General features: G+C 51.1%; 1 pseudogene; it reads right to left on the bottom strand.

Annotated features, from left to right (window-relative positions):
* Nucleotides 1-1,889: 1,889 nt before the first annotated feature.
* On the bottom strand, nucleotides 1,890-10,371 carry LOC132502349 (developmental pluripotency-associated protein 2-like; annotated as a pseudogene).
* Nucleotides 10,372-11,789: the final 1,418 nt, after the last annotated feature.

Below are 11,789 nucleotides of genomic sequence, written 5' to 3' on the forward strand. Positions count from 1 at the left end.
TGAAGGACCCCTTTTTAGAGATGAGGAAACCGGGGACCAGGGAAGCAAGGTGGTTGGTCCGGAGTCCCCCCAGCTGGAAAGTGACGGAGCGGAGTCAGGATTCAAACTCAGGCCCCATGGCCCCAGGAACCACTGTAATATTTCTGCCGGAGACCAGCATCTGCAAGAATTCCTACCCTGCACGTCCAGGCAGGAGGTAAAACAAGTAGGAAATCCTCAGCTTTGGGGAGCAAAACACCGTCCCATCCTCCAGTCACTCTCTAACTTCAGCTGGTGAACAAATCCCCGAACGGAGTTTGTAAAATCCCTCTCAGAGGTTCTGACCCAGTCAGCTGGATCTGCATTGTAAACAGGACCCTAAACCCCAGATGACCAGGTACACGTGATGCAGGTGGGTCCACAACCATCCATGTCCTGAGAATCCCCGAAGCATCACTGAGATCAGACCCTGGGGTTAAGATCAGCCCGTCACAGCTCAAGGCAGGAGCAGGGAGCACAGCTCAGCCAGAAGGACCACTCCCCGTGTCTGTGCCAGATGAGCCCAGAGGGCCAGGCCTGCCAGGGACCAGAGGGCCTCTTCCCACCACAGCCAGCTGGTGCCGAGCAACCCAAGGAGGAGTGTTTGGATTCAAACTCCCATTCCTGAAGGAGCTAATGCAAGCTCATTCTGGGAGAGCCCCAAGGCAGCTCTGGGCTCTGCCCAAACCCCAGCATGGAGGATTTGGACAGGCCCAGAGAATGAGCCCAAACCCTCTTTCCCCTTTACAATTCCAGCGCCAATAGCTTTTCCCCAAGACCAGCCCTTTCATAGTGGCGTCATCTGTGCACGCTCAGTGCCAAGCGATGATGGAAATCCGGCATTCCAAGCCTTCCCGGCCAATTGGAGCTGCAGCCTCGTACCCTAGGGAGTACAGCTCCTGTCCACCACCCAAAGCGGGGAGGAAAACAGGTACAGCTGGTGAACAAGACGTCCTTGGCACCTCATTAGAGCCCTCTGTACCAGGTCTCATGAAAAGACATGAGCTCAGCTTTTGGACCAACCACCCAGGTCTCCAGGGCCACTGCAGTGGGCAGTGGCCACACCCAGAATCACCTCTGGCTTAAAATTCACTGCAAGTCCCAAACCCTCTGAGGTTTAAGAAGGGAAAGAACAGGGAAAAAAGGAAGGAAAGGAGTCACACCATCCAGGCGGCCCTGTGAAATAAGGAAGCATCCCAGGATGCCCGGAGAGTAGACATCCACTGTGTTTGGGGTTTGTTTGTTTGTTTGTTTGTTTCTAACAAACATTTTTTTAATTGAGGTAAAATTGGTATATAACATTATGTTAGAGATGTACAACATAGTAATTCGATATGTGTGTACACTACAAAATAATAGACCACAATAAGTCTAGTTCCATTATTACCATACAATCATGCCCCTTCGCCAATTTCACCCACCCCTCCCCCTTCCCCTCTGGTAACCTTTTATTTTGTATTAAGACATGGACCATCTATGTTCCTTTTTTTTTTTTTTTTTTTTTTTTTTTTTGCGGTATGCGGGCCTCTCACTGTTGTGGCCTCTCCCGTTGTGGAGCACAGGCTCCGGATGCGCAGGCTCAGCGGCCATGGCTCACGGGCCCAGCCGCTCCGCGGCATATGGGATCTTCCCGGACCGGGGCACAAACCCGTGTCCCCTGCGTCGGCAGGCAGACTCTCAACCACTGAGCCACCAGGGAAGTCCTATGTTCCTTTTTTTCTTTAACTTCCTTTTTTTTTTTTTTTTTTGACTGTGCAGTGAAAGCATCAAGTCATAACCACTGGACCACCAGGGAATTCCCAACATGGACCATCTAAAAGTAATGATGCTGGTATGTCCAAACCAGGCTTCTTCCTCTTCCCCATTGCAATTTATCTTTTCCTAATTTTCTTATTCCTCTTAGCACATTCAGGGTATAACACATTATCTTCTGGGTCTGGGGATGGGAAAGTGCAGGCAAGTAACATAAAGAGAGATCATCCTCCAGGGAGTGTCAGGCACCCAGGCCTGACCCGCATGGAACTGCAGGCAAACCCAACCTTCTGTGTCTGCCAAGAGCGATCTGCCAGGGACCACACACCACTGGACAACTGAGGCTTGTGGCAGAAAGGACTCAACAGAGGTGGGAAGGAGCTGTGAATTCACAGCCTTAGGCTGAACGTTCTTGCAGCAATTCTTGACCATGCTGCCAACGTGGCTTCCTGAGCTGAAGTTATCACTCCAACCACAGTAGACCTTTCCTGCTCTCCCTCATCCTACTTTTCCGAACACCTGTTCTATTGGTCACCATCTTGCATTTCCTTGAACGTGACTGCAATCTGGACTCCTGTGATGACTGAGGAATACACTGATCTTTTGCAGGATAAGCATGTTTCTGGAGTCTCAGATAAATCCCTATTTTCTGGCCATCGGTACAGTTCCATAAGGTGTCCCAACTCACTTTTTTAATTGGAGGCATCATGGTCGGCAAGGGATAAACTGGTTTACTACAACTAGATTTGGGGCAAGCCTTGAACTCTTCGTTTGTTTGAGGAGGATGAGCTTGATCATTTGTATTCGGTGGCTCCACACTGACTTCTTTTTTTATATTTTTATTTATTTATTTATTTTGGCTGTGCCGGGTCTTAGTTGTGGCACACGGGATCTTTGTTGTGGCACGCGGGATCATTTAGTTGCGGCATGCAGACTTCTTAGTTGCGGCACGCAGACTGCTTCTTAGTTGCGGCATGCATGCGGGATCTAGTTCCCTGACCAGGGATCGAACCCGGGCCCCCTGCATTGGGAGCGCAGAGTCTTACCACTGGACCACCAGGGAGGTCCCTCCACGTTGACTTCTGAAGTTAAAGAAACACCTGGTTCCCTTTGATGGTCTTCAACAAGTCCCTCATTCACTGGAATCAATATAAGAGTCACATTTTCCTCATCTATTGCCTCTTCAAAGAAATTCTTCTCGTAATTTGGGTATGCCATTTTTCTGTGGTTTTTAAACAATTTTTTATTGAGGTGGGATTCACATAACATAAAATGAACTACTATAAAGTGAACAACTCAGTGGCATTTAGTACATTCACAGTGTTGTGCAAACACCACCTCTATTTGGTTCCAAAACATTTTTATCACACAAAAAGGAAACCCCCTGCCCATTAAACCACGATCACTCCCGTTCCCCCTCCTCCCAGCCCCTGGCAACCACCAATCTGCCTTCTGTCTCTGGATTTACCTGTCCTGGACATTTCATATAAATGGAGCCATACAATATGAAACTAGACATCTGTTGTTCGTAGCTGCCCAGCGCCCCATTTCCCCCTCTTCTGGTCGCAGCGCCCACATTTCATTTTGGGGAAGCCACCCCACCGCTCCCCTAAGTCCACTTGGCTGCCCACACGCTGCGTGCAGGGGCGGGCGCATGACTCAAACCTGGCGAAAATCAGTCAGCGTGATTGGTTCAGGGATGGGCTTGTGACTCGATCTCCCCCAATGAGAGCAGCCACAGGACTTCTGGAGCCAGTGGCTTCTCTGCTTGGCTCACTGAATCAGCAGAATGGGAGAATGGGGTTGCTGGCGGCCACCTTTGTCACCATGGAAGGAGTACCCACCTGGGAAAGAAACCCACCTGAAGGAAAGCAGAGACAAAGCACTGAACCCGCGCAAAGGGCTCGTGTGTCCGAAGCAAAGAAAGCCAAACTGAGGGCGGGAGTTTGCAACAAAGCAAGGATTTTGTTGCAGGGCACCAAGCAAGGGAATGGGAGACAAGTCTCAGATCCACTCCAACTTGGTCTCTGAGTTAGGGATTTCTAAAGGGGAAGAACAAAGGAGCTGGGGTTAATCATCTTAATCATCTGTGGTCTATGTGTCTTTGAACCTGTGGTCTGTGAACCGGGGGGCATCTGTGTCGACATAATCTGTACAGGTCATATTGACCTAGAAGGTATCCCAGAACATCACATAAACTGTGATGCTTATTGGAAAGCTGTGGCTCAAGGCACATGACCTTCACTATTCCTTATTAATTAGGCAAACATGATCAAACAGGTATGGCTTAGGACAGAGAGGAATAAGAAGACCAAGAACAGAAACCTGGGTATTATTTTAATTATAAATTAGTCATTATAATGACTAATAAATTTTAATTATAATTATAAAATTTAAAATTATAAATTTTAATTATAAATTATTTTAATTATAAATTAGTCGGTTTCAGCAGGAGGCTGGTTCTTGTCCACACTGTCTGAGCACCTGGATTCAACTCTGCCTGAAGGTAGCACTATCCTCAAAACATTTCACTTTTGAAAGTCGATCGCATCCTTTTGTGATCAAGCTGATTGGAACTGGGTTTCTGTAATATGCAACTAAAAGAGACCCAAACAATACATGTGGCATTTCACTCACCTGCCTTTGCATGCTCCCATCCTTTATGAAATAAAATACAACTCCTTAGCAAGGAACATACAGTCTTCCTGATGCAGCCCTGTCTCTTTCCTCCTTCATCTCTTGTAACACCCCCTCCTTGTTTAATATGCCAGCCACACAGTTCATACACACACACACACACACACACACACACACACACACAAAATGCTTTTCCTACCTTAGGGTCTCTGCTCTTTCTGTCTCCTCTCTCCAGAATGCTCTCATCACCCCCACCCGACTCCCAAACACTTAACTCATCCCTTATCACTTGATTCAGGCATTACCTCCTCCAAAAAGCCTTCCCTGACTCAGTGCCCCACCTCTCCTCCAGCAGAAAGGCATGTCCCCCGGGCTCCACATAGCCCTGCGAGCAATTCAGCCACAGATCTTGCCCACACATTGTTGTTCATTATCTGCCCATGTCTGGTCTCCACCCCGCCCAAATAGGGATCCTCCAGGGCCAAGTGTGTGCCTGGCTCTGCTGAAAGTACAGTGCTTGGGCCACAGTGAGGCTGAACTGCTTTATTTTTCTTTTCCTTCAGTTTTTTGGCTGTGTCGGGTCTTAGTTGCGGCATGTGGGGTCTTCGCTGAGGCCTGCGGGATCTTCCGATATGGTGCGGGCTCTTCGTTGCCCCGAGGCATGTGGGATCTTAGTTCCCCCAACCAGGGATCGAACCCGCATCCCCTGCATTGGAAGGCGGATTCTTTACCACTGGACCACCAGGGAAGTCCCTGAACTGCTTTAAAAGAAAGCTTATTTCCCAAGTTTTTCCCAAAGATTTAAATTTATGCAGCAGCCTTCATCCAGGCAAGCGTCAGCTCTGTTCTGTCCTGTACTTAAGGATGCAATGTCCAAATAGAGACACAGACATAGAAAACAAATGTATGGATACCAAGGGGGAAGGGAGGGCGAGGTGGGAGGAGTTGGGAGATTGGGACTGACCCTATACACTATTAATACTATGTATAAAATAGAGAACTGATGGGAACATACCGTATAACACAGGGAACTCTACTTAATGCACTGTGGTGTCCTAAATGGGAGGGAAACCCAAAAGGGAGGGGATATATGTATATGTGTGGCTGATTCATTTTGCTGTGCAGTAGACACTAACACAACATTGTAAAGCAACTATACTGCAATAAAAAGTAATTAATAAAAAAATAAAAATTCAGATTCTGAAAATCAAAAAAAAAAAAAGGATGCAATGTCTAATATTTCAGTGATTGGTCTTTGTTTTGGCTGAGATTGGACTCTGGAGCCCTCCCCTCCCTGGAGCCACACCACCCCCGCCCATGGATGGGGGAAGGCGAGGATGGGGAGAGATGGGACCCGCTCACAGGGAGGCCTCTGACTCCTACTGTTGATGCCGGGGAGCATGGGGATCTCTCCCCCAGCCTGGGATGATCCTGATCAGGCCCTTCGATGCCACCCAAAGCCTGTCTAAGGCTTTTCGTAGCAGCCACAATCATGTCTTTAAATGTGAGAGCCCGGAGGCTGTCAGAGGGGGTCATCTGTCGTCCCCCCTTCCTCACCGAAGACTGATCTGCAGACCGGCCAAGGCAATCAAGTCAGGCCTCTGCCTGCCTCTGGCTAGCTGGCTCCATGCACTTAAATGCAATGTCTGAGCCTCCGTGAGCAGAGAGGGGCGTCGGGAGGTGACAGTGGCAGGGTGGGGCTAGGAGCCTGCCAGGCACGCTTTTCCTTGTTTCTGGGTGTCCCAGAAGGGACCGCCCCTCTGGATGCTGCTTAAGGTGTGAACCGTTGGGGTGGGGCTGAGCTGGGTACTGTGGACATTGGGAACTGGCTATCCTGAGTCAAAGGATGAAGATGCACAGTTGCCTTTGTCTCAATAATAGGCAACTTTAGCTGGTTCCCAGTGGTTTCCTTCCCCCACCAGTCCCTCCAGTCACTTGTCAGGGAGTAAAAGTTGCCTCTCTGGACACTTCGTGCCTCCTGCAACTGCTGGTCTAACTTCCCTGGACCAACTGCACACCTGGACCCTAGAATTCTAATGACCCGGCCTATCCTAGGACTTACTCAGGGAGAATGGGTCCCACTGTTCTGGCAGGTATTGGGGAACCCACTGTTGGCTTCTCTCCTGGGATCAGCAGGTCAGGACCGGGCGGACTGGAAGCCTCATCCTCTGAGAAGCCAAGTCACTCACCAGACACCTGCCTGCATTTGAAGCGCCTGCATGGCCCTTGTACTCCCCTCCAGGGTCACTCAGTGACCCTACAAGCTCCCAACCAGACCCAGCTGCCCCGGCGAGCACGAGACCCAGCTGCCAGAGTCAAAGGTGGCTTCTTAAGGATTCATTTTTCCAGGAACAGTCTATTAATGTGGGAGAAGAGGGATGTTTCATTCACTTATTCATTTATGAAACCTTCATCCAGAGCCACTATGAGCCAGATGCTGTGCTAGGTAGTGTGTGGGTTGCAGAGATTTAAGGCAGTGCCCACCCTGGACCCAATAACAATAATATGAGTTAAAAATAGCTAAGTGCCCAGGAATTCCCTGGCAGTCCAGTGGTTAGGACTCTACAATTTCACTGCCAAGGGCCCGGGTTCAATCTCTGGTAGGGGAACTACGATCCTGCAAGCCGTGCAGCATGCCAAAAACAAAAAATATTTGCTAAGTGCCAGAAGAGCACAGTGACAGAGTGCTCTGGGACCTGGGAGAGAACGAGAGAGCCGGGGTCCCTCTGAGGCTCTCGCCCTCCCTGATTTAGTTTATGTGACAAGAACTTACAGAGCCTTCGGTGCAGGCGCTGTTCTATGAACAAACACTAAGCCATTTCATTCTCATAAGAGCTTTGTGGGGTCGGTATTATTATAACCATATTTTATGGAAGCTGGGGGTCACAGAGAGGTTGAGGTGCCCAAAGTCACACAGCTGCTAAGTGGCAGAGTGCTGTTTGTACCCCAGCAGTCTGGCTCTGGTCCTGCTCTTAGCCAGCCCTCCGGGATCTAAATGACTCTGAGGTCAGAGGTCAGCCGAGCCGAGGGCTCCACGCAGGGCTGTAGGACTCTCAGGCCGGATAGCTCTATCTCTGTCCACCAGCCATCAGGGGTGGACTCCAGGAGCCACAAGGGTCTGTGCAGTGCAGAGCAGGAGGTGGCCTCCCACCCCTCAGAACAAGGTTTTACACCCCCATTCAACTTGAATGAACTGTTTGTTTTTGAAGGAAAAGCAACACAGTGAAACCTGACACTGGGTAAAGGGCCTCTCCTTCTACCAGTGAGGGGGGATGGGCTCCGAGAGGGAGCTCCAGGACCCCTGTGGTCCCTTCCGCCCGGACCGCTGACCACCACGTGAACGCCAGCCAGAGAGAACATTCTGAGGCCCCAGCGGCCTCATCACCTCTCCCAGGGGTTTGGGAGGGAGCCTCAGAGGGCGGCCCGGCTAGGAGCTGGCAGCCTCCCTCGTGAGCACTGACTCTCTCCTGGGAAAATGGACAGGTGAAATTCTAGAAGCAGGAGTGGATCATGTTCCAAATGGTCTCTGCTCTCAGAAAGGGGAAGCTTCTGGACTGGGACAGCCTCACCCGGATGGAAACTCCACCAGGGCCCGACTTCTGTCTTCTTCACCACGTCTGTCCTGTAAAGGACGGGACAACCCGCTGTTTAAGTCCCCAGGTCCCACCACCCGGTTGAGACCATCGCTCTGCCACGGCTGCTTTGCCTTGTTCAGTACATAAGGATGGGCCTGGCTTGTCCCAGTAAAACTTTATTTATAGACACTGACATTTGAACTTCATATTATTTTCACGTGTCACGAAATAACATTCTTCTTTTGCTTTTTTTCCCTCCTAAGCATTTAAAAAGGTGAAAACCACCGTTAGTCTTCAGGTTGTACAAAAACAGGTTGTAGCTGGATTTGGCCAACCACCCCTGACATGATGGCTGCACAACCCTTGGGATCAAACCCAAGCACGAGGCTTCTTGCACTCCTCCAGTTAGGGGCCCCTGGACCCCCCCCACCATGGACCCCCACGTAACATCTGCGGTGCTCAGTTCACACCTCTCTTGTGGGTTCTTCTGGATCATTCTTCCTCCCTTTCCTACGCTTGATTGTTTTTAAGGCCCAGTTCAAGCATCCCACTCTGGGAAGCCTCTCTCAATGCACAGTCAGGTTTAGATGCCCTTCTCTTTATCGCTTGAGCCCCAAAACTGGGCCCCGGTGTCGTTGATGCCAAGTCTGAGGACAGCGGTTTGCTCCTTGGCCTCAGGCATCAGCCTGGAAGCTCCTAATTGCGGAGCCTGGGCTTTCCATCCCCATCCCAGGGCCTCCACGGGGCCTGGAACATGGTAGGTGCTCAATAAAGGCTTGTAGGAATAATTCAGCCTTCCTCTTTCCCTCCCCCTCTCCTTCCTCCTCCCCCTCTCCTTCCCCCCCTCCCCTCCCCCTCCTCTCCTAGTCCCTAAGATTATTGGTCCAGGGCCCAGGCCTGGGCTCTTCTTTTCTCCATCCACCCTCACACCTACTGTGAGCTCACCCCACGTCGGGGCTTTAAGGCCATCAGCTTCCCACTCATACCTCCAGGTGGATATGGGGCAGGCATCTCGAGGCTTCCATGCCCCACACCTGCTCCTCTCACGGGCTTCCCCATCTCAGGTGCCATGCCCCCAAACCCTGGGGTTGCCCCTGAGCCCTCTTTTCCTCTCTCAGCCCCTGTCTAATCCATCAGAAAATTCTATTGGCCAGACTCTCAAAATACATTCACCACCCTCACTGCTCCTGCTGGCCCCAGCCACTGGCCTCTCACCTGGATGGAGGCCGAAGCCTCTTAATTGGTCTCCTCTCTCCCTGGTCTCTGCTTGACCCCCCTTCACACAGCAGCCAGAGGGACACTGTGACAGCATAAGCTCTAGAGCAAGTCACGCCTCTGCTTAGAGCCCTCCCGTGGCGCCCATCTCCATGGACGAGTACATGATTTTAATAGGGGTCTGTCTGCCAGGCACCACTGAAGCGCTTCACTCATTGCCCCTCAGGAGAGCCCTGAGGTAGGGCCTGAGAAACAAAGGCCCAGGGAGGTTAAGTAGCTTGGCCAAGGCCACACAGCTAGCCATGATAGAACTCAAATTCCTGACACTGGCCTGCCTGATCACACCCCACTCCCTGAGCTCAGTTCCTCCACCACAAAGGGAGCACCTTTGTCCCAGGTACCCTAGTCCCCTCCTTCTTTCTTTCTTGTAAATATTAGTTTTCAATAAGTACTACATGTATATGGCCTCGAATTTAAAATGTATACAAGGGGGGACTTCCCTGATGGGCCAGTGGTTAGGACTCGGCCCTTTCACTGCTGGGGCCCGGGGTTCAATCCCTGGTCGGGGAACTAAGATCCCGCAAACCATGTGGCGTGGCCAAAAAATAATAAATATACTTTTAAAAAATTTTAATGTACGCAAGGGGAATACAGTAAATCTCTCTCCAACCCCTGTCCACCCACAGCCACCCACTTCTCCTCCCAGAGGCACCCTTCTGGAGTTCAGCGAAGCGCTGCCCTCGTAGGTGTCACGGGCATGGAGTCATGCGCCGTGGTCTCTGCGTTATACGTGCAAGGTCTGGGAGAGCTGGCTGCCTCCGATCAAGTCACTTGCTCTTTGCGGGCCTCAATTTCCTCATCAGCAAATCTAATGATGCGAATACTTCTGCCGCTCTGAAGGTCAGCTTCAAGTAGTAACAATGATAAAGGAGGTAATAGGCATGAAAGTGCCTTGTCAGCCGGAAACGTTGAGGCATCATGACCCCGTGGGCAGAGGAGCCAGAGAAATCAGAGACTGGCCTGGGAGGGACCAGCCCAGTGTGTGCTCAGCTCAGACCGGAGGCCAGGAGGGCCTTGGTTGTTTACCCCGGTATTCCAACAGCATCCCCTTCATCTGGTCCTCCATCCATCCTTCGCTCCCTGGGTGGATAAAGATGCTCTCCAGCCGGCTCATGCGTCTGCTCCTCTTTGCTAAGCTGTCTTCTGAGCCTGTGTTCACAGGCCAGAGCCCCGTCCACCGCCCTGAAGACCTGGGCTGCAAACCCACACGGCATTTCCAAACTTGTGAAAGAGACAAGGGGCCTGGAGATGAAACATCTGAGTTGGGGAGGAGGTGGCCACTTCCAACAGAGCAGCTTCTAAGACTTTGATCTTGTCAAATGTTAGCTGTATCGAGCCTTGGAGCATGTCTACGGCCCTTGGGATGCTATTATTCTCCTAAACAGGCTCTTTGCCCAGAAATCATCTTGATCCACAGCCTATCGCTTTCTTTTCATAATATCACACCCTTACTCCTACTTACATCCTCCCAGACTTTCCCAACCTCTCGTTCCATCTGGGACCCTTCACATCTGCCAGATGAGGCCGAGTCTCCCCAAAATCTGTGCTACGGCCAAGCTGTCGTTTCATCTTTGCTCATAATCAGGCCCTCCAGCCTCTTCATCACTTTTATTGCCTTTTCTCCTCAAAATTCCCTCCAGAGTCGCCGGTGAACTCTCCATGTGAAGACCCAAAAGAAAATTCTCCCAATAAGAAACATCTTCTTATCTCCAAGGGTGCTATTTTTGTGCAAGGACTTCTCATCAGCCTGATTGCAGACACGATTTTGGCTGGATCGAGCCTATTTGCGATACTCGTGGTATTACATGCTCTATCTGAGCGTGGGTTTTCTCCCCACTCCCAGCCTGCTTTCCTGCTCTCCCTGGATCCTCTTTATCAAGCTGTAAGAGGAAACTGCTTTGTGTTATGATCTGTTTCTGCCTAAAGCACATTCAACCTGAGGAACAAAGCCGTGGGGCTCAGCAGGTAATCCTGGAGCCCTGGGCCCATGCCAGCCACCTCCGCTGGTCGTTCCAGCATCCCAGGGCCCCTGCAAACGTCCGTGGAGCATCTTCCATGTGGCAGGTAACACCGGAGGGCTTGGCCACATTATCTTATTTCCTCTGAAACAACCATCCTAGGAGGTTTCCATTATAGGGAGTGGAGGCTAGGGTTGGATGGGTTAAGTAACAAACTTGGCCATACAGTCGGGAAACAGCAGGACTGGAATTTGAACCCAAGGCCTCACCTTTCCTGTGGAACCCGTAATGCCTCAATGGTTGTGGCCGATCAGCCGGGACACCAAGGGGCTGGTACTTCTGGTAAAGAGGGACTTGTTCGGGCTTCCCTGGTGGCGCAGTGGTTGAGAGTCCGCCTGCCGATGCAGGGGACACGGGTTCGTGCCCCGGTCCGGGAAGATCCCACATGCCGTGGAGCAGCTGGGCCCGTGAGCCATGGCCGCTGGGCCTGCGCATCCGGAGCCTGTGCTCCACAACGGGAGAGGCCACGGCAGTGAGAGGCCCGTGTACCGCAAAAAACAAAAACAAAAAAGAG

The sequence above is a fragment of the Mesoplodon densirostris genome, chromosome 2 (genome assembly GCF_025265405.1).
Source record: "Mesoplodon densirostris isolate mMesDen1 chromosome 2, mMesDen1 primary haplotype, whole genome shotgun sequence".
NCBI lineage: Eukaryota > Metazoa > Chordata > Mammalia > Artiodactyla > Ziphiidae > Mesoplodon > Mesoplodon densirostris.